This window comes from Anas platyrhynchos, chromosome 5 (assembly GCF_047663525.1).
Source record: "Anas platyrhynchos isolate ZD024472 breed Pekin duck chromosome 5, IASCAAS_PekinDuck_T2T, whole genome shotgun sequence".
NCBI classification, from domain to species: Eukaryota; Metazoa; Chordata; class Aves; order Anseriformes; family Anatidae; genus Anas; species Anas platyrhynchos.
The window spans coordinates 4,482,855-4,496,857 of record NC_092591.1 but is presented as its reverse complement, the minus strand read 5'-3'; the positions used below and the strand labels follow the sequence as shown (position 1 = coordinate 4,496,857).

The window sequence follows — 14,003 nt, the reverse complement described above, 5'->3', positions numbered from 1 at the left end:
AAAATACCGATTCTGCATGCACACAACAGGATAAATGCAACTTCCCATCACACTGGAAACATGCCCACAGCAGCTATGTCCTGATGGAATGATGCTGTCCATGACATAAATCCCAAGTGGTGGGAACTAACCCTGCAATGAGACATATTTCTTTTCCCCATGACTCAGCTGAGCAACATTATTCACAAGGAACACATATCAGCAAAGAATTAAAGGGTACATTCAGTATTCCCCCCTTGGGGAAAAAAAAAATGCCTAAAATAAAGCTATCAACCCAAATCCAGGAGGGGTGTTATTTATTTTGCTTGCAAAACCACCTGGCAACATCCAGAATCCAAGGGGTTCCCAAGCTGGGCCATAAATTAGCAGAGGCACGTGCACGTGCTTAATGTTGCTCCCGTGTCCTGTGCAGTGAGAGGTGGATGAATTAAAGCTGCAGGGGACAGAGAGCATCTCTTCAAAGGGTGAGCTAGGAGCCACAGGGGAAAGGAGAGACCAGACAGGAGTATGGAGTGTGAGATCATGCCACAGAGGAGAAGGTCATGGTCAGAAGCTCTGGGAGCAGGCAGGGGTGCTGTACAACCCCCAGAAGAGCAAGCACTGCTTGGCAGCCCTCTTCCTTCTCTTCCTCCTCCTCCTCTTCCTCCTCCTTCTCTTCCTGCTCAGCAGATGACCAGGGAAGAAGCAGGAGGAAAAGCCCAGGAGAAATCTCCAGAGGAGAAATCACAGCTGGAGCATCAGATGCCAAACTGGGCATGACTAACCTGACCCCAATTGTTCCGAACTCTTTATCCAAAACCATGGGTTTTGAGGGCAGCTCCAGCAAGGAGACAGACTTTTTCCATGACTTGCTGTGTCTTCACAAGCATGTAAAAAAAACTGTTTTCTTGTGCTCTCAAAGAGATGCACACACAGCCCCTTCCTTGGGATGGAGAAGCCCACTGCAATTTTTCAAGTGGAGACCAGACCCTCGAAATCTTGAGGCTGACACTGAAAAATCAGCAGATTCCAGAAAGCACCCTCTTTATTTTAATTTGACAGCATGCTCTTAAAACTTCATATTTTGAAACTGCTCAGCACCCATGAAAAATGAACTTTTCATTTAAATAACACAGGCAGCTGGGATTCGGTGCTTTGTAAAAGATGAGCAATGCGGCAGCCGGCCACGCTGTGAGTCTAGAAACCAGGAAGAATTTCTTCATGGAGAGGGTGCTCAAGCACCAGAACAGGCTGCCCAGGGAAGTGGTGGAGTCCCTGTCCCTGGAGGTATTTAGGAGATGTGGGGATGTGGCACTGAGGGACGGGGCTTAGTGATGGGACGCAGTAAAGTCATGCTGATGGTTGGACTTGGTGATCTTCAGGGTCTTTTCCAGCCTGAATGGTTCTCTGATTCACAGAGCTGTTCTGAAGGTGGTGGAGGAACCGAGTTAGGCAAGAACCTGCACAAGTACCCAGAAAGCTTTTTATATTTTCATGTCTCAGCAGCACCAGCTTTAGTGTCCTCAACCAGGACAGCCCATGGGCAGCAGAAGGTGCAAAGGAAAAACCTGGAGCCACCCAGCTGCTGGGTGAGCAACACAGCTCATGTGAACCCGTCATCTCTGGGGACAGTCTTTTGGGGTGTCTATAGCACGAGAGAGGCACAGCACAGCCAGCACGTGCAGGCCAGGTAGGAGCAGGAGAGGTTTTAAAACAGCCCATCTGTGGCTGTCATCCTTACCCCGCTGGGGTAACGAGCCCTGCTGGGTGCCCAGCCTTGCCCATGCTGGGTGCACTCAATGGCTCCTTTCGTCCTGGCCTCCAAAAGTCACCTCCCTCAGGCACACACAGCCCTGCTGGCCACCACCCTTGTGATTTCACTGCCGTCCAGGCAGGAGATGTGGTCCTTCCCAGGAATCCCCACAGAAAAATTCAAAGATCTGCTCAGGGAAGCCTGACACTGCTGAGCCCATCGGGTTTAAGGTCAATATCTGCACCCCAGCGCCCCAAAGTGGGCCAGGGTCCACCTCTCTGAGCTGGTCTACAGATAGAAGCAACCAAAAAGCCACCTGTTCTGCAAACTTAGGGGCCTGTTTTGGGTCGGATATGTGTGTTTTGAGTTGGACACGGAGCCGTGAGGTGCCTAGGGCCAGGCTCAGAGGCCCTGGGCCTAGCGCAGAGCCCTGGTTGCTTTGGGGGTTCCTCCTTGGGGAGCTTCAAAACCCACCTAGACATGGGCACCCAGCTCAGAGGGCACCCTGTTGGGGCTGGGGTTGTACCAGAGGCACCCAGAGGTGCCTCTAGCTTGACCAGTTTGGGATTCTTTGGTTTCATTTCAGCGCAGGAGCCGCTGCCATCCCCGCATTGCCCTGGGGGCCTCCCCTCACAGCACGGCCCCGTAGCTCCAGCATCAAGGCCAAGGGCAGCAGGGTTTAAGCATTAAAACATGAATCATATTTGGCTGAGTCACAGGGATTTGCCTGGACACAGGCTCCCTCCCCAACACACACAGATGCTGCTGTAGGGGCTGGATGTGCTTCTTGGGGGGATCCTTTGACCCCCTAGATCCACCTCCACGCTCCCTGCAGTGGTGCTTCAGTTCCATCCCGGGTGCTGCTAATAAAAAATACGGCTGGCTGTGTTTGAATATGAAGCTGCGACAGTGTCTGAGACTCGTTAAAGGTTATCACGGCTGAATCACTCATCCCGGGGGCAGGCGGGGGGAAGCAGCTGACTCACATCGCAGCAACACGCGGCCGGCGAGACCGGAGTCCTGATTTTCCCCCTGGCCCAGGGCTGCGGTATGAGCACAGGCTGTGATTTTCCTCCACAACTGCTCTTTTTCAGGACTGGCCTTACCACATGAAGCTCTCTGCTCCTGGATAAAGGATCTGGGAATTACCAGGATAACAGCAAATTAACGCAAAAGCAAGAGGGACCAGATTTCCCCCTTGGTTATGCTGCTTCGATCTACAAGCAGAGCTGTTAAAGAGTGTGATTATCTGTGCAGTGACATGCCAGACACTAAGAAGCCTTGGTTCTAGTCCTGAATTTTAAAGATTTGGTTTGAGTTTTTCTGCCATAACAAGAAGCCCCTTGCAGGTATTTTCAAGATGCACATCCCTCACTGTTCACTGTAGAGATGCTCTTGCAGAGCCAGTGAGGACATGAAAAGAGGGGACCTGCCCAAACACCAAACCCTCTTAAACCTGAAATCCCAAGAGAGGTTCCCTCTGGTTCCTCCTCATTGCAACAAGGGCAAAAAAATACTCCAATACTCACCTCTGGCAGCCTCAAGTGCCTCACGTAGCCTAGGGGTGCCCGGTCTAAGCCTCTTCCCAAAGCAACCCCACAAACTGCACATCCCATCCTGACCCCCGCTCACATGTTCTGCATTGTATTAAATGAAAAGCCAGCTGACAGGCATGTACATAAATTAAAAAAGCCATTAAGGCTCTTATCACAGCCATAAACCTCCAGTTGCCCTAACAGACATGCCAGACCCCTCTGCCTGCTGGGGTGGGCTCAGCATCCAGATGCCCACGGTACCTCCAAACAAATGGGTCCATCAAAATGACCACTTCTTTCTTGGTGGGGGGCTTGGCCAGGGTGTGACAACAGGCTCATAGGATCTGCTTTTCCCCTGGCCTGACCCTGCAGCCTTGATTACTTTATAGCAGCCATTTGAAAACATCCACAATGATCATGCAAACACCGTGGGTAGCACCTCCTGGGGGTGGCATGGCTGTTGGAAGAGATGCTTCTAGCTTTCCCCGTGAGATGTAGCAAAATCCCTCTCCCAGCAAAACAGCCGCTCCTGTTTTTTCCAGCCGTCTCTGTTATTTTTGTGTCACATTGCTAGTTAAAAATAACCCTTGCCAGCACGAAGGGAGTTATTTGGGGCACCCTTGTTTATCTTTGTTTGGGAAGAGCTCAAGCCTCCGTCAGCTGCTGCACTCCTCCTGAAAACCGACTTCTGCAAAAACCATCAATGCCCCCGACTGGTTCACAGCCCTGGAGGGATGCTTGTGGCTGTGCATTTAGCCAGGCCTGGTGTCACCAGTGAAAGGGGACAAGGACATGAGTGCCCATCAGAGATAGTGTGGGGGACATCCCGTTGTCCTGGACATCAGTTTGTGGCTTTTTAATGGGTTCCTGTGAGCACATCCTTGGCTGCAGGACAAAGCAGAGGGAGAAACCCTACAGCAGGCACTGAGGAAACGCACAGTCAGTGTCTCAGAACATCCTCCTGTCCCCTTGCACACAAGGAGGGGGACGGGGAAACACCAAGTCCCTCCAGGGTCCTGTAGCCGACAGAAAACACAGCACGTGTGGCTGAGAATGGTGACAAAAATGCTCAGGTCAGGGCCTCGCCAAGTGATCCCCCCTAGCCCCAAGGCAATCCTTCCTTGCTTTTATTTACTGCAGGACGTTTTATGACCCAAAAGCATTCCTGGGGAAACTGTAGCACCCTGTTTGCAGCCACGGCGTGTTCTCATCAATGAATCAGGCCTTTCTTCGTGCCCTCCGTGGCTCTGCGTTTTTTTTTTTTTTTCTTTTAACAGGCTAAAGCAATCACATAGTAAAAGTCTGGAATCCAACCACAGGGAGCGCAAAAATATTTAACCAAGCTGTTTTAAATCAGGGCCCTGTCTTGCTTTCACGCTGGCCTCCTTGCTTTTCCTTGCCTTGCACCACGCTTTCAATCCAACTCAAGGACTTCCACCGAAGCTTCCACGTTCCCATGTCCATCTGTCCATGGGAAGACCCCAGCAGGACCCACAGAGCCCCAGAGGTGACACCGGTTCCCCGGTGGCCTCTATTTCTTCATTTTGTCCCCCTCTGCCTGCAGGCAGCCAGAAGGGCCGAGTGCCTCTGCTCCTCCATCCTCCAGCTCACCACACCACGGCCTAGTCACTGAGAGCTGGATCTCCCTGCTTTCCATGGTAAATAATGACTTTAATTAGGAACTATGCATAATTAACCGTGCTGAGCTGATGACTCAGCTGGCTGTTAAAAGACCCTGCGGTCCCCTTTTTGCCCTCATTTTTTGAGTTTCTGCAACTTGTCTCTGGCCCTTTCCCCATGGATGTCAGTGCAGACCTTCGCGCCCCTGCAAGAAGGTGGCACCAGGTCCTTCGGGTCCACCTCAAGCCAGGACACATTTCTGAGGGATGAGGGTAAAGCCCCTCTACTGCAGAGGAGGGCCAGCCCCTGGAAATGAGGTTATTGTTGTCCTCATTTGAATTTTAAAATGCAAGCAGGCTCTGTCGGTTCAGACGTTACACTTAGACTCGGCGTTGTAAATAATGCAAGGTTTGCTCTTTTTATCAGCTTGCTCGGCAAATCAATCGGAGGGCTCGGGAAAGTGTTGTCATCATAAACGAACAAATTCATTAAGGCCCGTTGTGTGCCTTCATGTTTTAGTGGAAAGCAAAGCAAACACATCCAAGCAGCGCTCGCTCAGCCGGGTGGCCCCAGCCGAGCAGGACAAGGACCTCCCATGGGATTTATTTGAACCCCCCAGGACAAAAGGGGAGCCTGGATGAAGATGACTGGCAGTCTGGGGACTTACGTCTCCCCTCCTGTACATATCCCAAGGGAAAGAAATTCCTCTCCTGAGCATCTTACCCAAGACCACCAATTCCTAGCAGGGAGGGAAGGTGTCTGGCTGTGCTCCCACCCTCTTGAGCCCCTCGTCCCTCTGATGGGAGAGGTTTCATCCCATCAAAAGCACCCGGACAAAGCGCTGCGTGCCAGAACTCTATTTCTTCAAGCCATTTCTGCGCCCTCTGACAGCCTTCCCTTTCTATGAATCACCACAGCCCAGCCAGGGCAGCTGTGCTGCTGCTTACACGTGCTCAGTAAATATGCTGTCTGGCAGCAAGCGGGGAGGTTTCTTCACAGCACGTTGGATGTGCAGAAAGGGAGAGATGCAGAGCATCAGCTCCCTCTCTGTTGCACGGCTGCGAGTGGTTTCACAAGCAATAACCCATGGGACATCCAGCTGGATGTGCCAAGAGCTCTGTGTCCCCCACCGCACTCAGCCCCTGTTACCTCTGGGTCTGGAGACAGCTCTGGTGTCCCCCTGCAGCTCAAGGGTCCTGCAGACCCCAGGATTTTGGCCATGGCAGAAAGGGAATTTCAGAGAGGCCACGAGCCCACTGCAAGAATGCCTCTTGCCAAAGGGAAACGTGTTCTTGTGCAAGCCCCAAAACATCAGTCATCACACCCCTTCTTCACTGGAGCTCCTTAGTCACCTCCAGGCACCTGATATTGCAGCTAAATTACACAATTTCATAGCATTTGCCAATTTTGCAGGTACCTGCAACCACAGCTGGCCTTAGAGCATTGCTCTAAGGACATAAACTGTTAAAAGATTTGTTTTCACCCCGCTTTCTCAGCAACAGAAGTGACCCTTGGGCCGCTCCTGCACTAAGTCCTCCTGGCACAGCCTCTACATGGGATTAATCTGGCCCCGTACAGCGCCTGCCTCATCCGAGCTGCCGCCAAAACCAAGCTCATTTGCACATATTTATCGTAAGAAAAAAAAAAAGCCATTCACTGATCCAGAACATTCATCTCTAAATATTTACAAAGCATTATTTATCCGAACGAAAGAGACATTTTTCCACTCAACAAACCAGGCATATGGTGGTAGCAGGCGATAGGAGATGAATTGCACAGAGCAATTCTAAACAGATTTAATGCCAGCAATAATTATTTTTAATCAGACAGAAAGTTCCCTGGGTGATAACCGAACATCCAGCATTTTAAAGCGACTGCGTTGGCCCCACATTGTTTGATACTAGTTGTGCAATTAAGCTCGTTGTGCCTTTTGATATTCCGGTGTGACTTTGCCCCCTTTCCCCCCAGTTTGGGGGAAAAAAAAAAAAAAAAGAGGAAAAAATACACCAAGCCCTCTGTCATTTATTTCAAGCATGTCTTTTAATTACGGAGCTGCACTGAGATGGTGCACACAATATTCCGGGCTGGATGCCGGATTCGCAGACTCCTCGGTTGCTGCTCGGAGCTGCTGGGCAGAACAGAGTGAATCATGAGCAGCTCCCCCATTTCAGACCGTACCGGAGAACAACATGTACCGACACAAAGCACTTAACAAAGAAAGGCACGGGAGGAGGGATTTTGCCAGGTTTGTTTTTTTGGAGGGGTTAGACAGATGAACCCGCAGCCCTTAGCCTGGTTGTTCGCGCCCAGTCACGCACCGGGGGGAGCAGAGCAGGGGACGGTCCCCTGCCACTGTGACAAGAGCAGATGCCACGCTCAGCCCCCAAAAGTGGCATCCCAGGAGAGATTAAGTTATCTTTCTGGCATGGCTCATGGTTTGTAAGCTCCCTACAAGCCCAGTGACTGCTACAGTTAGGGTCAGCAGTGTAGGATCGTCTGCAATTCAAGGGTTTATTCATGCAGATTCCTGCGTAAGGGAATTGTGATTGGGATGGTCCAGCACTAGGATCTCATTACCTAAACCTTCACTAACCTTGCACAGGGCAGTTTTGGGGTCCAAAAGGAAAATATCTGGGGTATGATGCACCCACAGATGCTCAAGGCATCCTTCTGCTCACCCCAGAAAAAAAAAAATTCATCCAGGAGACCCACAACCATCCGCATCATCTGGGGGAAGATACCTGGCTGGAGACGTGTCTCAGACCCTGGTGCCCTTTGCAGCTTCACCTGGGGGATGCAGCACAGGTGCCATGAGGACAGTCCTGCTCTGTCAGCCTCCAGGGCTCTCCTCCTCCTATCCGCTGAAGTATTTCTGCTAAATCTAAGGGGGTGCACGCCGGAGCCAGAAATCCAGCCGATGAGAAGCAGGCTTTTCATCTTCACTTTGGGGACTGCTAACAAAAAAAAACATCTTCAGAGAAATCTCTCCCCTGTGTGTGAGAAGTGCTCTAACCTGCTTCTAAATGGGACGGACACGCTGGTTGTTTTAATATCCCTCCCAACCACCGGCGTTCAGAAAAGATAAATGGGATTTTGCCTACATCCACAGAGCCTTTGCGCCTCAGCTAGGCTGGAGCACAGCAGCCGGCACGCACAGGCTGAGCTGAAACACAGTTTGTTCCAGCAAGCAGAAAGCTCAAGGGGAATCGTCTGCTGCCTCTGAAGTGATACCATCAGGCCAAGAAGGTCTACGGCTGGCGTTTAATAGGCAAGATTATTCTAGGCAGGAAAAAGGCAGCGCAGTTTCACTCCAGGGACTTGGCCAAGCGCAAGGAGATGGCTCTTGACTTGTTCTCCGCCTTGGCTCGTGGCAGCCCTGGGCACTGGGGTGCCCCCAGGGGTAATTTCGGGGGTGCTGGAGAGGGTTTCCCATGTAAATGTGGGAATTACTTTCCCATGTAATGATTACATTAAATGTAAATAAGCCCAGGTGAGACCCGCCTGCCCAGGGCAGCTCTGGCAGGGCACAATGCACAAGCCCTGCCAAAAATCTCCACGATCTCCACATTGACCTCGACTCAAATAATCACCTCCCAGGGCCCAGGGGTGGGTTTTGCCATGCGGCTGTCCTAAACTTTGCAATTACGCCCAGATTTACTGGCTCTGGGTGAAAGGATGGCTGCTCATTGCCGGCATCAAAGCTGCGGGTGCACGCAGCGCAGCGCTATCAGCAGTTCATTATCCCTCCCGGCCGCCCGGCCTCCTTCTCCTGCCCTGATAAGATGAGCAGCAGAAGAGAAAGGCGTCATTCTGGAGAAAGCTCTCGGGATCTGTTCATCAGATTTGCCCTTTTATAATAAGAGCCATCTAATTTACATGCTCATTTAACGCTGTAGGCAGGCATGCGTCTTAGAGAACCTTCCAGGTACTTTATTCCTTTATCTGAAAACCAACCCATTTACAAAAACAGCACTTCCCTTAAACCATAATTAGGTCACTGTGACCCCACAGAAGCTTTATCAAACCCCTTTTGTGTCCAAACAGCACAACTTCACACATGCTTTATCCAAGCATCCCCATCACGAGGTTAGGAGTATTCCAGCCCAATGCATTAACAGATCCGCAAGCTTCATCTGATTAGCAAAACCGAAATGCCTAGGGAAAAAAAAAATAAAAAAAATGGGGAAATCATTCCTAGTTCTATTTCTGCTGCAGAACAAGCACCACTTCCACCCGGGGAAACCTCTCCTGCTTCCCTCGCATGACCCTTTCCAAAATCCTACACGTGGCAAACCTCCCAGCGAGGACCTTTTCCAAAAAGCACCAAGAGGGCTTGGTTATTCATCAGCCTGGGGACTCCCAGCCTGCAGGATATTCAGACATTCAGAGTAACTGGAGGGGGAAGAAGTCAGTTTTTTCCCATTTCTGGGCTGCTGAGCACCCTCGGTTTACGAAGCGCTAATGCAACATTGCAATGCCATAACGGGACGGCCACAGCAGCTCAGAGCAGTTTTGCTCACCCATGCATCCTTCTCCCAGGCAGATTTTTTTGCAAATAGCATGTGATAGATGGAAAAAAAATAATCAGAAAGCATGCAGCGCTGTGAACAGCCACCACCAGCAGTCCCATATGCTCAGGGTCACCGGGACACGGCGGGTGCAAAGCCCAGGAGCTCCCGCTAATTCGCACAGAAAAGGGATTTCCCAGCTCAGCTTTGGCTCTCCCGTCGGATCCGTCATCCGTTTAGCGGCGCTGCCTGGAAATCAGCTTTGTGGCCGCTCACCCCGGCTCTCCCCGGAGTCCCAGTGCCCCAGGACCCCAGAGGCAGGCTCTCAGCTCCTCCTGCATGTGTCTCTCCCAGTTCGGAGCTGCTGGATTTTCTGCTGACATCGCCCTTCACCTCCAGTCTGTTTGCTCCCTCCCCGGTGTTTATGCTCCTGCTGTATTTATAGGCAGGCGTCTTGTCCTCTCCCAACCTCCCTGGCCAAACACAGACGGCACTCTTCACGTCCTCTCCCAAAATAACCCCTTTTCCCTGCCCTTCCCAGCCTCACTTTGCTGCACCTGCTGTGATTTAAACTCTTCTTTCAGAGAGCACAGAGCGGGCCCCCAGGGCACATTCCCAAAGGGATTTCCCAGTGTTTTGGGAGCAGGGAGCACCATCAGCATGAGCATTTCCCTACGAGACTTTAGGGCCAGGACTTTAATTTCCCCATAGCTCATTAACTCACCCAGCACCTCGCTTTGCTGCCTATACTTTATATCACCAATTATTTCCTCCGTCCCCTTTCATCCTGCCTTATGAACTCAAGAAAAAACAAATCATCTCTGGCTCATGGCTGGCTCTTTTTCCCCCTTCTCAAGTCTTTGCCACTCCCCAGGCAGACGATGCCACCTCCAACTCCTCTGTCCACAAAGGGCTACCTTAAGTGTTTGATGCGGACGCTGCAGGGAGGAATACTCCCTCCGTTTCAGGTTATTATCTCACCAGAACACCATACATTATCCTGCAATCTCCAGCCGAGCAGGGGGTCTGCGGTATCATCGTGGTAGCTTGTTTTGAGCGCACAGATTGCTCGCTTCATGTTTCTGCCCACAAAGAAGGATGCATTAAAAAAAAAATAAAAAATAAATAAAATAAAAACAGAAAGCATCCACTTAGGCTGCTGATAATATCCTGGTGGAAAAAAATAAATAAAATAAACTGAAGCAATGGCTGGTGGCACAGGATTTGTTGCAGGCGCGGAAAGGCTGTTGGGGAAGCACTCGTAGGGGTTTGCAACTAGGGGAAAAAAACAACCCTGCAGCCCTTGGAGCATGCCACGTGTCGTGATGCTCTGTGTGACCATAGGGCTTCGTGACTGTGACTCTGTGGGACGTTTGGTGCACGTGTGCCAGCAAACGATGCTGAGCTTCCCAGCAGAAGGCAGAGTGTAAATGCTAATGCTGCTCCAATGGGGCACAGCGCCTCTTGTTTGAGGAGGCAGGGAGCCCTGGTTTTCCTCCCAGAGCTCAAAAACTTCACAAAATTTTAAAATACACCCTGTCAGACACCCAGCACCATGTGCTTTTGCTGGGACGAGTAGCCACCACCAAAGGTATCTGCTGGCTTTCAGTGTGTTTGGAACTCATTTCTCATGTGAAGGGACCCCACGAGCAGCCAACCTCCCCAGCACAGCAGGGACCTCACAAGGACTTCCCAACTAACCTGGCACTAGTTCTTTAGGGGTTTAAAGAAAGAAGAAAATTTACATGTCCAAGATAATAAATTCCTCTGCTCAATTAGCCTTGCAGATTTAAGAAAAAGATGGATCTTCTCAAGCAAAAGCCATCAGCATCTCCGTGGCACGGCTGCTCCCAGAGGCTTGACACAGCACCAAAGAGCAGCAGGACCTCAGCATGAAAATGGGCAACGAGGAGAGAGCATGGGCAGAGCAGAATGATTTCCTGACCCAAAGAAGGGGCAAATTCACCCACCAAGGCACCTCAGAGCAACATTTCCCAAGGACCAAGCGTATTTTACTGCAGTTGCTCTGCACCTTCCACCTGGAGAGGCGGTAGAAACCCCAGCTCTCTCCCTAGGAAATTTTCCCATACTCATCAGTGCTATCACAGCCTCGGATTAAATCCCTCTGTGTTTGACATAGAAATAATTGATGCTGATCCAACTGCAGGCTATTGCTTTTGGTAAGGAAAGGCTCTGCACCAAGCAGCATGGAGATCCGGAGCAGTGAAGAATGGTGCTGTTACATCCCAGGAGAAAAATAAATTGTGAATTTGGATTGGGGGGAAAAAAGGGAAAAAAAAAAAGGGTCATGAGGACAACCTGACCTTAGGGCAGCCTCATATATAATGTATAATTGGGGCGCAGCAGGACAGCGTTTGAGCAAAAGGTCAGCTTGTGCCTGCGGAGGGAGGAGATAGCCGAGGACACAGCTCCTGGGGGCTTGGAATGAAGAACTAAATCCTGCGGGGCTGAGCCTTTGAACAACCCCACGTGGCCAAAGCAACTTTGCAAATCATTCTTTTTTCTCTCTTCAGAGCCACCACCTAATTCAGCCGCTGCAGCTGCCTCTCCGCAGAGAGCCGGGACAGCCAGAAAGCTAATCATGTTCCCCACAGCCACGTGCAGGGAAGCGATGCTTTACATCAGGAGCCGTCACTCCAGGGCTGCTGAAGCTTTGCAAAGCTTTGCACGGGGCAGCTCAGGCTGTAGGACGCAGGCTGGGCTGCGTTACCTTGGATCCACATCCACGATCCCACCGTGGAGCCAGCGGGGTGCCACCTAAGGACCCTCCTGTGATGCTCAGGGGTCTGTCCTTGTCAAATACAGCTTAAAAAACCACTAATGCATATTGCAATTACTGTATAAAAATGATTTTAGAATCCAAACTAGACCTTATATAGGACACAGCCCACGTAGAGCACGTGGACCATATACAGCACCTGGGCCACATATAGCACCCGGCCCCTATGCAGCACATTTCTGTGGCAGGGAAGCAACACGAAGGCAAGAGGACTGCAAAAGCAGCAAACGAGGCTGGAAAAAGTACCTGTGGCACAACAAAGCTGACCAGATACACGGATCGTAATTTAAGCTGAAGGCTTTGCAGAATGCAAATGTGGTTTGCAATTTCTTACGTTCACAGCCAGAAGCAGGAGTCACGGCAAGAGGGAGGAAGAGGAGGGCACCAGGGATCCCAGCTCACCTCCAGGTTCAGTGCCGTTGGGTCTCTTTTCATGAAGTGCACCTGAAGCAAAAGGGATGCTGGTTTTGCAGTCCCAGAAGCTAATTAGCATTTTTCAACCTTTGTTTTTTTCTCAATTTTCCAATACCTTTTCTTCCTTGCTGCAACTGGGCTTGGCTTGCTGTTCCAGGACCAACTGAAACTCTTCGACTAAAGAAATAATTATTAACTAAAGAGTTGATTTTATTGAACGAATGCACTTCACCATTCGAATTGAGTCATTTTTGACCAGCCTGTTGACAGTTTCTGTTGGAGCACCGCTGTTTTACTCATGTATGTGTGTGCACACATACACGAACCCTTTCCATCTGGGAACAGCATCTTACTACGGTAGGTTTATCACGCAGAGAAGTAAACACAGTTGTCAACCTTTGTAATACAGATGAGGGCTCTGGTGCGGATCCAGGCACAAAATACTGCCCCAGATCCCCTGCTAAGCTGAATACTGTCAGGTTTCTCATGTGCATATCTTTCTGCTCCCTTTCCCAAGCCCTGATGAAAAAGAAGCTGCAAGGATGAAGGAGAAGGAATAATGCTGCTTCGCCTACAAAGAAAACAGATTTTTTTTTTGCAAGCAAAGCCAAGCAGCGGTGGATTTTGGAGATGCTCTCAACCAGGGAGCTGCTCAATCCAGAGCTCAGCCCCCATGGGGCCATACAGGATCCTCTCCATTGCTGGAATTATTCAGGATTTGGGGTCCAGAAGAGCATTTTCTTGCTATTTCTGAGTAGCTCTGAGTGCAGACTGAGCTACTTAGTTCTGGGCTCCACATTCACACCTGTACTCCCAATGGACTTGTAACCACAGGAGAGCCCTAAAGATTTCAGGTGAGAGCTGGAAGCACTGGGCTTGCCCAAGCGCCCCTTGTCCCCTGTATTTTCCAAGACTGCAAATGCTGAATGGGAATGGTGAATTTATTTATATTGCAGTGGGCAGCTGTATTCCTTCTGGTTTGCTGCACACAAGTGTTATTCTTCCAACAGAGCCTCTCCCTTCGCCTTGGCCCTTTGGATTACCCAAGCCCTGAAACGCTCCCTCCTGTTTCCCACAGCCCTGTGCAAACAGGACAGCAAGGCAAACACCGTGTCGCGAGGGCGCTTATCAACGTTGCCAGCTCTTAAAAATGCTGGAAAAGTGCTTTCTGTGCACTTTCCTGTCCTGCTGTGCTAATGCAGGGTGTGCCCCCAGCCCAGGCGTCTGCCCTCGGGAGGGGAGCATCGTCTGGTGGTTGCGCACGGTCGGATCCTGAGCTCCCCGCCTGCCCTTTTCAGACAGCACGCCGTGCCAGGAAGGGCATTATAAATTCAATTTAATAATTTAATCTTCTCTCTCTTCGAATTCGGAAGGGCTTCCTTGAACTCCCCGAT

General features: G+C 50.6%; 1 long non-coding RNA gene across 2 annotated transcripts; it reads right to left on the bottom strand.

The window, feature by feature from the left end:
- Positions 1 to 6,898: 6,898 nt before the first annotated feature.
- On the bottom strand, positions 6,899 to 10,492 carry LOC119717167 (uncharacterized). Of its 2 annotated transcripts, none has more exons than XR_011809980.1 (3): positions 9,672 to 10,492; positions 7,629 to 9,042; positions 6,899 to 7,012 (listed from the first exon to the last, which is right to left on the bottom strand). It is a non-coding gene; the product is annotated as an uncharacterized lncRNA (long non-coding RNA). The 2 variants fall into 2 exon arrangements; XR_005266253.2 differs by having other exon boundaries at positions 7,629 to 7,838.
- Positions 10,493 to 14,003: the final 3,511 nt, after the last annotated feature.